At 41.4% G+C, this 14,546-nt stretch overlaps 1 protein-coding gene across 9 annotated transcripts in view; it reads left to right on the top strand.

The window, feature by feature from the left end:
* Positions 1–14,546, top strand: part of AADACL3 (arylacetamide deacetylase like 3) — a 160,362-nt gene that overhangs the window by 90,038 nt on the left and 55,778 nt on the right. For 2 of the 9 annotated variants that reach the window (XM_059875796.1, XM_059875795.1), the window contains exon 4: positions 4,706–4,994. The exons of the other annotated variants lie outside the window; for them this stretch is intronic. The gene's annotated coding sequence lies outside the window, so the exon portion shown is untranslated. The remainder of the gene's footprint in view (positions 1–4,705; positions 4,995–14,546) is intronic. 9 annotated transcript variants of the gene reach the window in all.

The raw sequence follows: 14,546 nt of genomic DNA, 5'->3' as shown, positions 1-14,546 counted from the left end.
AGACTCTCAAGAGTCTTCTCCAGCACCACAATTCGAAAGAATCAAATTTTTAGCACTCAGCCTTCTTTATGGTCCAACTTTTGAGGGACGTAGAGATAAATGGTTCCTTCTTTCTGTTGAATTTGAGGTTGTGTGGAGGTGAGGCTGAGTCAGAAATGGAGGCAGAAAGACTTACAGGGCCAGTATTGAGGTGGGAGAGAGTCAGAACTAGGCCAGTCTGAGTCTCCTAGGAACTGTCCACTGTGGTTGTGGCTGAAATCAACAAGTGAGCAAGAGAATGTGGCAGGGCAATTGATGTCTAAAAAGATTCATTTAACTCTTCTTTGATACAGTATTTACTGAATGGGTATTCAACAATGGGACACTCATTGGGTGGGGCTTATATTCTGAAGGATTTTTGAAATTCCATAAAAACACTTTCTTACAGATTAGAGAACCCAGGTGAAGAATGATAAATAATTTATCAACATAGCTAGGGCAGAACCACCATTAAACCAGAGCTATAGCTGAAACTGAGGTCTCCTGGATTAAGCCCTCCCCAAACAAATGGACAGAGAAGGCAATGGCAACCCACTCCAGTACTCTTGCCTGGGAAATCCCATGGACTGAGGAGCCTGGTAGGCTGCAGTCCATGGGGTCGCTAAGAGTCAGGCACGACTGAGCGACTTCACTTTCACTTTTCACTTTCATGCATTGGAGAAGGAAATGGCAAGCCACTCCAGTGTTCTTGCCTGGAGAATCCCAGGGACGGGGGAGCCTGGTGGGCTGCCATCTATGGGGTCGCACAGAGTTGGACATGACTGAAGCGACTTAGCAGCAGCAGCAGCAGCAGCGGCAAGCAAATGGAAACTGAGATCCTCTCTGGTCTGCAGTAGCGGAGGCTTTAGGAAGCCCACATGAGTCAAAGGGCCACAGCAGACCAGTGTCAGCAGGGGGAAGTCATAGGGACTTCCCCCAAGTCCTTCCTGTCAAAGAAAGAAGCATTAGAGACCTTCACAAAGGAAAAAAACATCTCAAGGACTATTCCCAACTGGGGAGGTGTCTCTTAGTGGGGTAGTAGCCCCTTGAGTTTTCCTCCAGGACAATGGGCTTCATCCTTCAGCTCTAGGAATCTGGGATTTAAAGCAGGATCACTTGGCTTCAGGCAAGTCCTCAGCCAAGGCTCAGTTCCAAGGAGGACCAGGCGGGAAGCAGGGAGGAAGTAATGGACATTTGGATGCCTTTGAATTTGTGGATGAACTGGAGGCCAGCGATATGGTGAACTGGTGACTCCAGGAGGCCTCTTCTTACCTTCTCTGCTCCTGCGTCCAAGTTTCCCTAAATTAGTGTAAGAACCAACATGTACAAGGGCTCACTTAGAGGTGCTCATAACTGTTAAAGCATCATTAGGGTCTTTATACTGACCACATCCCTTCACAACAAACATCTTTTGAATGTTCCCCCACATTAATAGAGGAAGGCAGTGGTTCCTAAATTCAGTTGGGTGGACTGGTGGCAGGCTGGACTGGTGGCAGGTGTAAGGATCACACTTGTGGGTCTTGGCTTGGGCCTAGGAGTTTATGATTTTAACAAGCCTTCCAGGTGATTATGATAAACAAATGATTCAGAATCTCATTTTGCTATTTTTGGAGTTTGGGATCTGACAGATCTGGGTTTCAATCCTGGCTCTGTTTTACCACTTAAAAATTGAATTTCCTTGCACACAAATAGCCTCTTGGGCTTAGTTTTTCTGTCTAAGTGAGTGATAACAATAACGCCTGCCTCACAGTGGTGTTACAGAGTGAGTGAGATGACATGAAGTGTCAGCATGTGAAGCTGAAGTACAGGGTTGGCCACTCAGTAACTCATATTAATATTCACTGTGATTTTTATTTGTCTTCATTATTATTTTGCTTGTATATCTGTTTCACCTTTTCTCTCCATGATTGTGGCTTCTTTTTATGCCCTAACTATCTATTAACATTGCTTAGTTATATAAGAGTGCTCAGACTAAGTTTTACTTAATATGCACAGAACAAAGTACACATTATTATTTTGATTTATAGATGAGGAAAGAGGTACAAAGATGTTAAGTATTTTGTCCTAAATCACATAACCTACAGGTTCGAGAGCTGAAGTCTAATGCAGAACAATGGGATTCCTATAGCCAAGAAGGGCAAAGTTGAGTCATCCCTTTGTATCCACAGGGCATTTCATACTTGGATGCTCACACCACTTGTAGTTGGCTGTCTGAGGCTGTGGATTCTGCATCTGCAGATTTGACCAACCAAGGTTGGAGTATTTTTACAGCAGTGGGAGGAGACACTATCTACTCTCACCCTTCTTGATGGCTTCGTTATTATATGTTTTGAGTATTTGCATAATCGTAGAGAAGCTCCATGGATTCCTCAGTGCACTTAAAGTTTTACCAGTTGAACCCTTCCCCACAAAGGGGAAGCAGATTGATGAAATAAATGAGGGCTGGTCTCCCATCACCTGGCTGACCAGAGGAGGCTGCTGATCAGCAGCACTGGCACAACCATGTTAGAAAGCTGAATCGCCTGCAATCCCAGTCCCCAGGTTGAAATCTGACAAGTACTAAGAGGAGGCAGAACCATCATGCGGAGTAAAAGCCCTGATCCAGGTAGCAGGGTCCACATGCTGGCACAGTTGTGCTATTTTCCTGATTGAGGGAGTTGGAATTTCTAGGGGGAAACGCCTCACCCTCAGTGAGGAGGAAAGGGCTGCTACACTTAGATGGGAGTGTGTGTTGGAAGTTTATCCCTGCTACATCCATCATGCAGGAGGAGTAGATGGGCTCCTGCCTTTATTTTTATTCACATCCTTCCGAGTCCTACCGACATCATTGTTTAGGTGTAAGCACCACGTGGGCTCACTCGGATAGGCTTGTAACTATTAAAGAATATGGAGGTCTCCCCATTGACCAAGTCCCTTTACCATAAACATTTTGAATGCTGCCTCGCATTGTTGGAGGAAAGCAGTAACAAGGAGTAGTGAAACTGGATCTTGATTTCCATCTTCCACTTTTGTATGAGAAGATGTCATGAACAGCTAGTTGAGTGTATTTTTTGACTACTAGGGCCCCCAGTAACTTTCTCTCTTGAATTTTTGTTTACTCACCAATTTAGAGCTTCTTAGGTTAGTTTTATGGTTCACTGTTGATTTGTGAGTGTTAGATATGCAACTCTGAGAAATTGGCATCAATCTAGAGTATATAGCGGAGAAGGTGATGGCACCCCACTCCAGTACTGTTGCCTGGAAAATCCCATGGGCGGAGGAGCCTGGTGGGCTGCAGTCCATGGGGTTGGGAAGAGTTGGACACGACTGAGTGACTTCACTTTCACTTTTCACTTTCATGCATTGGAGAAGGAAATGGCGACCCACTCCAGTTTTCTTGCCTGGAGAATCCCAGGGATGGGGAAGCCTAGTGGGCTGCTGTCTATGGGGTCGCACAGAGTCAGACACGACTGAAGCGACTTAGCAGCAGCAGCAACAGTAGCAGAGTATATAGTGGATTGTGGATTTTTAAAAGTTAAAGATTATGTCTTTTTTCATTTACATTTAAATTTTATTGAAGTATATCCTGCATACAGAAAAGAGCACAAATCTTATGTGTGCAGGGTGAGGAAATACATAAAGGATACATAGCTTGCACCCAGATTAGAAAACAATACTTGAACTGCAGAAACTTTTCACCACTCTTTTCTAGTCACTATTTCCTGTTACTCTCTCACCAGGGTAACCAGTGCCCTAGCTTCTCATACTGTAGATTAAGTTTGCATGTGGGAGCCATATTTTTATATCAGAAAAAATACTTGATTTTAAAAATATTATAAATCAATAAAAGCAAATGTTTTTTGAGGAATACACAATAGTTAAGTAACAAATTCTGTAGTCCTTGGTTTTAATTTTGTCTTCTTAGTTTGAAATAATTTCAAACTCAAGTTTCAAGAATAGTATAATAACCTTGTTTCCTGAACAACTGAAGAGGAAATTTCTGGCATGAATACCCTATCACTCCATGCCCCCACCCCATATTTTAGCGTATCACTCACAGGGACATTCTACTACCGAATGATAATACAGCCATCAAAATCAGGAAAATAACATCAATATAATCAATGCAATATAATCTGCAGATACCTTCAAGTTTTACCCACAAGTCCAGGATTGTATATTGCAATTAGTTGTCATGTCTAGCTTTCTTCAAATAGGGGACTTTCTCAAGCTTTCCACGACTGTCAGAGCTCTCACAGTTTATTAAATTGCAGGGCAGTTATTTTTGTTGAATGTACCTAAGTTTGAATTTGTCTGATGTCATTATTAGATTTCAGTCAGGCCTTATTTTATTTATTTATTTTATTTTTTCCAGGCTAACAATTTTATTTTATTTATTTATTTTTTACTTTACAATATTGTATTGGTTTTGCCATACATTGGCATGAATCCACCATGGGTGTACATGTGTTCCCCATCCTGAACCCCCCTCCCACCTCCCTCCCCATCCCATCCCTCTGGGTCATCCCAGTGCACCATCCCTGAGCACCCTGTATCATGTATTGAACCTGGACTGGCGATCCATTTTACATATGATAATATACAAGTTTCAATGCCATTCTCCCAAACCATCCCACCCTCGCCCTCTCCCACAGAGTCCAAAAGACTGTTCTATACATCTGTGTCTCTTTTGCTGTCTCACATACAGGGTTATAGTTACCATCTTTCTAAATTCCATATATATGCGTTGCTGCTGCTGCTGCTGCTGCTGCTAAGTCACTTCAGTCGTGTCTGACTCTGTGCGACCCCATAGATGGCAGCCCACCAGGCTCCCCCGTCCCTGGGATTCTCCAGGCAAGAACACTGGAGTGGGTTGCCATTTCCTTCTCCAGTGCATAAAAGTGAAAAGTGCAAGTGAAGTCACTCAGTCGTCTCCGACTCTTTGCGACCCCATGGACTGCAGCCTGCCAGGCTCCTCTGCCCATGGGATTTTCCAGGTAAGAATACTGGAGTGGGGTGCCATTGCCTTCTCCATATATGCATTAGTATACTATATTGGTGTTTTTCTTTCTGGCTTACTTCACTCTGTATAATAGGCTTCAGTTTCATCCACCTCATTAGAACTGACTCAAATGTATTCTTTTTAATGGCTGAGTATTATTCCAGCTGTGTATATGTACCACAGCTTTCTTATGCATTCATCTGCTGATGGACATTTAGGTTGCTTCCATGTCCTGGCTATTATAAACAGTGCTGCGATGAACATTGGGGTAAACATGTCTCTTTCAATTCTGGTTTCCTCAGTGTGTATCCCCAGCAGTGGGATTGCTGGGTTATATGGCAGTTCTATTTCCAGTTTTTTTAAGGAATCTCCACACTGTTCTCCATAGTGGCTGTACAAGTTTGCATTCTCACCAACAGTGTAAGAGGGTTCCCTTTTCTCCACAACCTCTAAACCATTTATTGCTTGTAGACTTTTGGATAGCAGCCATTCTGACTGGCATGAAATGGCACCTCATTGTGATTTTGATTTGCATTTCTCTAATAATGAGTGATGTTAAGCATCTTTCCATGTGTTTGTTAGCCATCTGTATGTCTTCTTTGGAGAAATGTCTGTTTAGTTCTTTGGCCCATTTTTTTATTGGGTCGTTTATTTTTCTGGAATTGAGCTGCATGAGATGCTTGTATATTTTGGAGATTAATTCTTTGTCAGTTGCTTCATTTGCTATTATTTTCTCCCATTCTGAAGGCTGTCTTTTCACCTTGCTTATAGTTTTCTTTGTTGTGCAAAAGCTTTTAATTTTAATTAGGTCACATTTGTTTATTTTTCCTTTTATTTCCAATATTCTGGGAGCTGGGTCATAGAGGATCCTGCTGTGATTTATGTTGGAGAGTGTTTTGCCTATGGTTTCCTCTAGGAGTTTTATAGTTTCTGGCCTTACGTTTAGATCTTTAATCCATTTTGAGTTTATTTTTGTGTGTGGTGTTAGAAAGTGTTCTAGTTTCATTGTTTTGCAAGTCGTTGACCAGTTTGCCAGCACCACTTGTTAAAGCGATTGTCTTTTCTCCATTGTATATTCTTGCCTCCTTTGTCGAAGATAAGGTGACCATAGGTGCATGGATTTATCTTTGGGCTTTCTATTTTGAACTATTGATCTATATTTCTGTCTTTGTGCCAGTACCATTCTGTCTTGATGACTGTGGCTTTGTATTATAGCCTGAAGTCAGGCAGGTTGATTCCTCCAGTTCCATTCTTCTTTCTCAAGATTGCTTTGACTATTCGAGGTTTTTTTGTATTTCCATACAAATCGTGAAATTATTTGATCTAGTTCTGTGAAAAATACCGTTGGTAGCTTGATAGGGATTGCATTGAATCTATAGATTGCTTTGGGTAGTATACTCATTTTCACTATATTGATTCTTCTGATCCATGAACACGGTATATTTCTCCATCTATTTGTGTCCTCTTTGATTTCTTTCATCAGTGTTTTATAGTTTTCTATATATAGGTCTTTTGTTTATTTAGGTAGGTTTATTCCTAAATATTTTATTCTTTTCATTGCAATGATGAATGGAATTGTTTCCTTAATTTCTCTTTCTGTTTTCTCATTGTTAGTGTATAGGAATGCAAGGGATTTCTGTGTGTTAATTTTATATCCTGCAACTTTACTATATTCATTAATTAGCTCTAGTAATTTTCTGGTGGAGTCTTTAGGGTTTTCTATGTAGAGAATCATGTCATCTGCAAACAGTGAGAGTTTTACTTCTTCTTTTGCAATCTGAATTCCTTTTATTTCTTTTTCTTCTCTGGTTGCTGTGGCCAAAACTTCCAAAGCTATGTTGACTAGTAGTGGTGAGAGTGGGCACCCTTGTCTTGTTCCTGACTTTAGGGGAAATGCTTTCAATTTTTCACCATTGAGGATAATGTTTGCTGTGGGTTTGTTATATATAGCTTTTATTATGTTGAGGTATGTTCCTTCTATTCCTGCTTTCTGGAGGGGTTTTATCATAAATGAATGTTGAATTTTGTCAAAGGCTTTCTCTGCATCTATTGAGATAATCATATGGTTTTTATTCTTCAATTTGTTAATGTGGTGTATTACATTGATTGATACATGGATATTGAAGAATCCCTGCACCCCTGGGATAAAGCCCACTTGGTCATGATATATGATCTTTTTAATATGTTGTTGGAGTCTCTTTGCTAGAATTTTTTTTTTTTAGGGATTTTTGCATCTATGTTCATCAGTGATGTTGGCCTGTAGTTTTCTTTTTTTGTGGCATCTTTGTCAGGTTTTGGTATTAGGGTGATGGTGGAGTTTGGAAGTTTACCTTCCTCTGCAATTTTCTGGAAGAGTTTGAGTAGGATAGCTGTTAGCTCTTCTCTCAATTCTTGGTAGAATTCAGCTGTGAAGCCATCTCATCCTGGGCTTTTGTTTGCTGGAAGATTTCTGATTACAGTTTCAATTTTCGTGCTTGTGATGGGTCTGTTAAGATTTTCCATTTCTTCCTGGTTCAGTTTTGGAAAGTTGTACTTTTCTAAGAATTTGTCTGTTTCTTCCAAGTTGTCCATTTTATTGGCATATAGTTGCTGATAGTAGTCTCTTATGATCCTTTGTATTTCTGTGTTGTCTGTTGTGATCTCTCCATTTTCATTTCTAACTTTGTTGATTTGATTGTTCTCTCTTTGTTTCTTGATGAGTCTGGCTAATGGTTTTTCAATTTTATTTAACTTCTCAAAGAACCAGCTTTTGGCTTTGTTGATTTTTGCTATGGTCTCTTTTGTTTCTTTTGCATTTATTTCTGCCCCAATTTTTAAGATTTCTTTCCTTCTACTAACCCTGGGATTCTTCATTTCTTCCTTTTCTAGTAAACTTAGGTGTAGAGTTAGGTTATTTATTTGACATTTTTCTTGTTTCTTGAGGTAAGCCTGTATTGCTATGAACCTTCTCTATTAGCACTGCTTTTACAGTGTCCCATAGGTTTTGGGTTGTTGTGTTTTCATTTTCATTCATTTCTATGCATATTTTGATCTCCTTTTTGATTTCTTCTGTGATTTGTTGGTTATTCAGAAGTGTGTTGTTCAGCCTCCATATGTTGGAATTTTTAATAGTTTTTCTCCTGTAATTGACATCTAACCTTACTGCATTGTGGTCAGAAAAGATGCTTGGAATGATTTCAATTTTTTTGAATTTACCAAGGCTAGATTTATGGCCTAGGATGTGATCTATCCTGGAGAAGGTTCCATGTGCACTTGAGAAAAAGGTGAAATTCATTGTTTTGGGGTGAAATGTCCTAAAGATATCAATTAGGTCTAACTGGTCTATTGTATCATTTAAAGTTTGTGTTTCCTTGTTAATTTTCTGTTTAGTTGATCTATCCATAGGTGTGAGTGGGGTATTAAAGTCTCCCACTATTATTGTGTTATTATTAATTTCCCCTTTCATACTTGCTGGCATTTGTCTTACGTATTGTGGTGCTATGTTGGGTGCATATGTATTTATAATTGTTATATCTTCTTCTTGGATTGATCCTTTTCCATTATGTAGTGTCTCTTTTCACAGCCTTTGTTTTAAAGTCTATTTTATCTGATATGAGTATTGCTACTCCTGCTTTCTTTTGGTTTCTGTTTGCATGGAATATCTTTTTCCAGCCCTTCACTTTCAGTCTGCATGTGTCCCTTGTTTTGAGGTGGGTCTCTTGTAGACAACATATATAGGAGTCTTGTTTTTGTATCTATTCAGCCAGTCTTTGTCTTTTGGTTGGGCATTTACCATTTACATTTAAGGTAACTATTGATAAGTATGATCCCATTGCCATTTACTTTATTGTTTTGGGTTTGAGTTTATACACCCTTTCTGTGTTTCCTGTCTAGAGAAGATCCTTTAGCATTTGTTGGAGAGCTGGTTTGGTGGTGCTGAATTCTCTCAGCTTTTGCTTGTCTGTAAAGCTTTTGATTTCTCCTTCATATTTGAATGAGATACTTGCTGGGTACAGTAGTTTGGGCTATAGGTTATTTTCTTTCATCACTTTAAGTATGTCTTGCTATTCCGTTCTGGCCTGAAGAGAATCTATTGAAAGATCAGCTGTTATCCTTATGGGAATACCCTTGTGTGTTATTTGTTATTTTTCCCTTGATGCTTTTAATATTTTTTCTTTGTATTTGATCTTTGTTAATTTTATTAATATGTGTCTTAGGGTGTTTCATCTTGTGTTTACCCTGTTTGGGACTCTCTGGGTTTCTTGGACTTGGGTGACTATTTCCTTCCCCATTTTAGGGAAGTTTTCAACTATTATCTCCTCAAGTATTTTCTCATGGTCTTTCTTTTTGTCTTCTTCTTCTGGGATTCCTATGATTCTAATGTTGGGGGGTTTAACATTGTCCAAGAGGTCTCTGAGGGTGTCCTCATTTCTTTTAATTCTTTTTTCTTTTTTCCTCTCTGTTTCATTTATTTCTACTATTCTGTCTTCTACCTCACTAATCCTATCTTCTGCCTGTTAGTCTACTGTTGATTCCCTCCAGAGTGTTTTTGATCTCATTTATTGCATTATTCATTATATATTGACTCTTTTTTATTTCTTCTAGGTCCTTGTTAAACCTTTCTTGCATCTTCTCGATCTTTGTCTCCAGGCTATTTGTCTGTAACTCCATTTTGTTTTCAAGATTTTGGGTCATTTTAACTATCATTTTTCAGAATTCTTTATCAGGTAGATTCCCTATTTCTTCCTCTTTGGTTTGGTTTGGTGGGCATTTATCCTGTTCCTTTACCTACTGGGTATTTCTCTGCCTTTTCATCTTGTTTATATTGCTGTGTTTTGGGTGACCTTTCCATATTCTGGCAGTTTGTGGTTCCTCTTTATTATGGAGGTTCCTCACTGTGGGTGGGGTTGGACGTGTAGCTTGTCAAGGTTTCCTGGTTAGGGAAGCTTGTGTCAGTGTTCTGGTGGGTGGAGCTGGATTTCTTCTCTCTGGAGTGCACTGATGTGTCCAGTAATGAGTTTTGAGATGTCAGTGGGTTTGTTGTGACTTTGGGCAGCCTGTATATTGAAGTTCAGGGTTATGTTCTTGTGTTGCTGGAGAATTTGTGTGGTATGTCTTTCTCTGGAGCTTGTTGGCCCTTGGGTGGTGCTTGGTTTCAGTGTAGGTATGGAGGCATTTGATGAGTTCCTTTCGATTAATGTTCCCTGAAATCAGGAGTTCTCTGGTGTTCTCAGGATTTGGACTTAAGCCTCCTGCCTCTGGTTTTCAGTCGTATTCTTACAGTAGCCTCAAGACTTCTCCATCTATACAGTACTGATGTATAGGTGATAAAACATCTAGGTTAATGATGTAAAGTTTCTCCACAGTGAGGGACACCTGGAGAGGTACACAGAGTTACAAGGAGAAGAGAAGAGGGAGGAGGGAGATAGAGGTGACCAGGAGGAGAAGGGGGGAATTGAAAGAAGAGAGCAATGTAGCCAGTAATCACTTTCCTATGTGCTCTTCACAGTCTGTACCCCTCAGAGATGTTCACGGAGTTATACAGAGAAGAGAGAGGGAGGAAGGAGGGAGAGGTGGCCAGGAGGATAAAAGGGGGAATCAAAAGAAGCGAGACAGCTCCAGCCAGTAATCAGTTCCCTAAGTGTTCTCCACAGCCCAGAACACACAAAGAGATTCACAGGGTTGGGTAGAGAAGAGAAGGGAGGGAGGAGATAGAGGCAACCTGGTGGCAAAAAGATGAGTCCAAAGGGGGAGAGAGCAATCCAGCCAGTAATCTTGCTCCCAAGTAAAAATGGGTACTAAAGATTGGATTCTTAAAGGTACAAAATTGATAACAAATACCCAAAAGCAAAGATTAAAAATCTAGAGTAGAGATTAGATTCTCAAAAATACAATATTAAAGAAAAAAACAAAGTCACAAAAATTATAAAATATATATATATATATATATATATGAAGTTTGCTTTAAAAATAGGGTGTTTTTTTTTGCAAAGTAATAGTAAGTTATAAAAATGAAAATTAAAGGAGTAATAGAGGACTTAAAATTTTTTTAAAAAAATTAAAAAAATGATAATAGTAAAAATATATCTAGGACTTTCTCTGGTGGTGTTGTGGACAGTGTGGGGTCAGTTCATTTTCAGATAGTTTGTTGATCTGGCTTACACTTCTCAAGATCTATAGGCCCATTCCTATGTAGTCGATGCTAACTGCAGGGTTTTAATCTATTGCAACTGTCACTTCCAAAGCAGTTCCCTCTGTTTAGTTTCTGTTTGCTGGCCTCTTCAGTGTCTAATCTCCACCCTGACACAAGAGGGCAGTGGTGGTCACTTTTTTTAGGCTCACTTGTTCAGCTGTGCTGTGGGGAGGGAGGAACACTGCAAACAAATATCACTGGCGTCTGTGGGCTGTGCTCCCAGTGTCTTGGCCACAATGGGTTTGCCCCCGTTCACGGAGTGTGTGCTTTCCCAGTATATATTGCTCAGGCTCTAGGTTGCTCTGCTGGGAACTGTCTGAGGCCAGTCCTGGGTTGAGTGCACTTCCCAGGTCAAAGCTGTTCAGGTTCTTGGGTACTCCACAAAGCCGCAGACTTGATTGAGCCTGCGTTTTGTGCCCTTCCCCAGTCTGAGCAGCTCAGGTGACCAGGTGCTTGGGGAGCTGTGACTTATCGCCTCCCCCATCCCAGCCACTCGGTTTTCTGGGTGTACAACAGGTGCACCTTCTCAGGTGTGCCATGTGTCTCTGGGGAGCTGATCTCTGGCTGCGACCCTCCCGGTGGATGTTGACTGTCCGCAATCACACGGAGTCTTGGTTAACAATGAAGGCTGCTTGCAGTTAGGTAGATGATGCCTCTCTGGGGCCGTGAGTGCCCTCTTCTGGCTCTGGCTGCCCTCACCTGCCTGTCTCCAGCGGGGGATGGGCCGGTCTGCAGCCGGCTAGCTCTGCTCAGTCCTTTGTTCTCCTTTCAAAGACAATGGGCTGCCTTTCTGGGTGCCTGATATCCTCTGCCAGCATTCAGAAGTTGTTTTGTGGAATTTGCTCAGCGTTCAAATGTTCTTTCGATGAATTTGTAGGGGAGAAAGTGGTCTCCCCATCCTATTCTTCTGCCATCTTAGGACCGCCTTCTCAGTCAGGCTTTAAAAAAAATTTTTTTTTGGGCAGGAATATCACAGTAGTGATGGTCTTTTCACTGCCTCCAATAGGTGGTGCACAATTCCAGTTTGTTTTATTAACGGTGACATTTGCTTCGATCAGCCTTCCTTATTGTTGAAGTATTCTTTCCCCCTTTATAGTTAGTATTTTGTGGGAGGTATTTTGAGACTATTTGAATATTCCATCCTGCATCAAATGTTCACCCATCAGTTTTAGCATCCATTGATTATTCTTGTCTGAATCAATATTATTAAGTTGATTGTCAGATAGTGATTTTCTTATTTAGCTTATTCATTCTACATTCTACATTTATCAGTTGGTATTCTGCTATGAGGAAAAGCTTTCTCTTTTCCTTATAAATCAATCAGTTAACAGATTCATTCATTTATATTGGTGTGACCTCATGGATTCCTATTTTATTTATTGAGTTCTAATCTATTGAGTACATCATGAGAAGCGCTGGGCTGGAAGAAGCACAATCTGGAATCAACATTGCCAGGAAAAATATCAATAACCTCAGATATGCAGATGTCACCACCCTTATGGCAGAAAGTGAAGAGGAACTCAAAAGCCTCTTGATGAAAGTGAAAGAGGAGAGTGAAAAAGTTGGCTTAAAGCTCAACATTCAGAAAACGAAGATCATGGCATCCGGTCCCATCACTTCATGGGAAATAGATGGGGAAACAGTGGAAACAGTGTCAGACTTTATTTTTCTGGGCTCCAAAATCACTGCAGATGGTCATTGCAGCCATGAAATTAAAAGACGCTTACTCCTTGGAAGGAAAGTTATGACCAACCTAGATAGCATATTCAAAAGCAGAGACATTACTTTGCCAGCAAAGATTCGTCTAGTCAAGGCTATGGTTTTTCCAGTAGTCATGTATGGATGTGAGAGTTGGACTGTGAAGAAAGCTGAGCGCCGAAGAATTGATGCTTTTGAACTGTGGTGTTGGAGAAGACTCTTGAAAGTCCCTTGGACTGCAAGGAGATCCAACCAGTCCATTCTAAAGGAGATCAGTCCTGGGTGTTCTTTGGAAGGAATGATGCTAAAGCTGAAACTCCAATACTTTGGCCACCTCATGCAAAGAGTTGACTCATTGGAAAATACCCTGATGCTGGGAGGGATTGGAGGCAGGAGGAGAAGGGGACGACAGAGGATGAGATGGCTGGATGGCATCACCTACTTGATGGACGTGAGTTTGAGTGAACTCCAGGAGATGGTGATGGACAGGGAGGCCTGGCGTGCTGCAATTCATGGGGTCACAAAGAGTCAGACACGACTAAGCAACTGAACTGAACTGAATCTGTTGTCATCAGTATTTATCAAATCTGTTATCACATTGTCCCCAGTTTGACAGTACTTCCTTTGATCCACCCTGCCTAGGCTATGACATCCCACACCAGACTGTGCTAATGTCCTCATCATTCTGCTTGGCCCCACTCCAGGCGATTTCTTCTGCTCTCCTAGCCTTCCAAGAGTCCCTCCTGATCCCCAGTGGCTTCTTAATGGGCCACTGCCACCACCTAGCACCCTTGCGTAGACATCTGCCCTACTCCACTCAGGCTTCAGCAATCTGCACTGAGCAGTGAGGTCCCTCTCCTCCTGCGCTCCTTCTCAGCTATCCTGCCATCCCTATAGTGACCCTGACTCACAACTAGATTTCCTCCTCACTCTGCTCAGATCCTAATACCTCCCACTGCTGTCACTGTCCCTCCACACAGCTGCCTTCCTTACCCCCTCACCACAGGTGCCCCCCGCCCCCACCTTGGAAGCTCTCCAAAATTACCCTGCAGGACTCCCACACTCTGGAATCCCACCTACCTATCTTGCTCAGCCCCTTCAATTAATGTTTAGACTGAATTATTCAGGAGAGATGGCAGGAAGACAGAGGACTGTTGTGGGGCTGACCCATTTATAAGGCACAGTGGATAGATACCCAGGGCCCACGATACTTTTGGGGGCCTACCACATTGTTGTAGTCTTAATTTCATTTAAATTCAGAAGAAGTAATGAAAAATAATAACCATGAGTATAATGGGCTTCCCAGGTGGGTCTAGTCTTAAAGAACCCACCTGCCAGTACAGGAGTCATAAGAGATGTGGGTTCAGTCCCTGGGTCAGGAAGATGCTCTGGAGAAGGGCATGGCAACCCACTCCAGTATTCTTGCCTGGAGAATCCCAGTGACAGAGGAGCCTGATAGGCTACAGTCCATAGGGTCACAGAGTTGGACAGGACTGAAGTGACTTAGCACACATTGCACACATGAGTATGATAATGAATCCAGTCCAAGTACGTTTGTGTTTATATTAACACAAGGTAAAACTTTTAATATTGTTTTATTGGAGGAAGGGACCCATGAAGACAAAAGTGCCTAGAACCCATAAGAGTTAGTGTGCGCCCCTCCGGTGTCTTAGCTTT

This window comes from Bos taurus, chromosome 16 (genome assembly GCF_002263795.3).
Source record: "Bos taurus isolate L1 Dominette 01449 registration number 42190680 breed Hereford chromosome 16, ARS-UCD2.0, whole genome shotgun sequence".
NCBI classification, from domain to species: domain Eukaryota; kingdom Metazoa; phylum Chordata; class Mammalia; order Artiodactyla; family Bovidae; genus Bos; species Bos taurus.
This window is presented reverse-complemented; position numbering and strand designations above follow the sequence as displayed.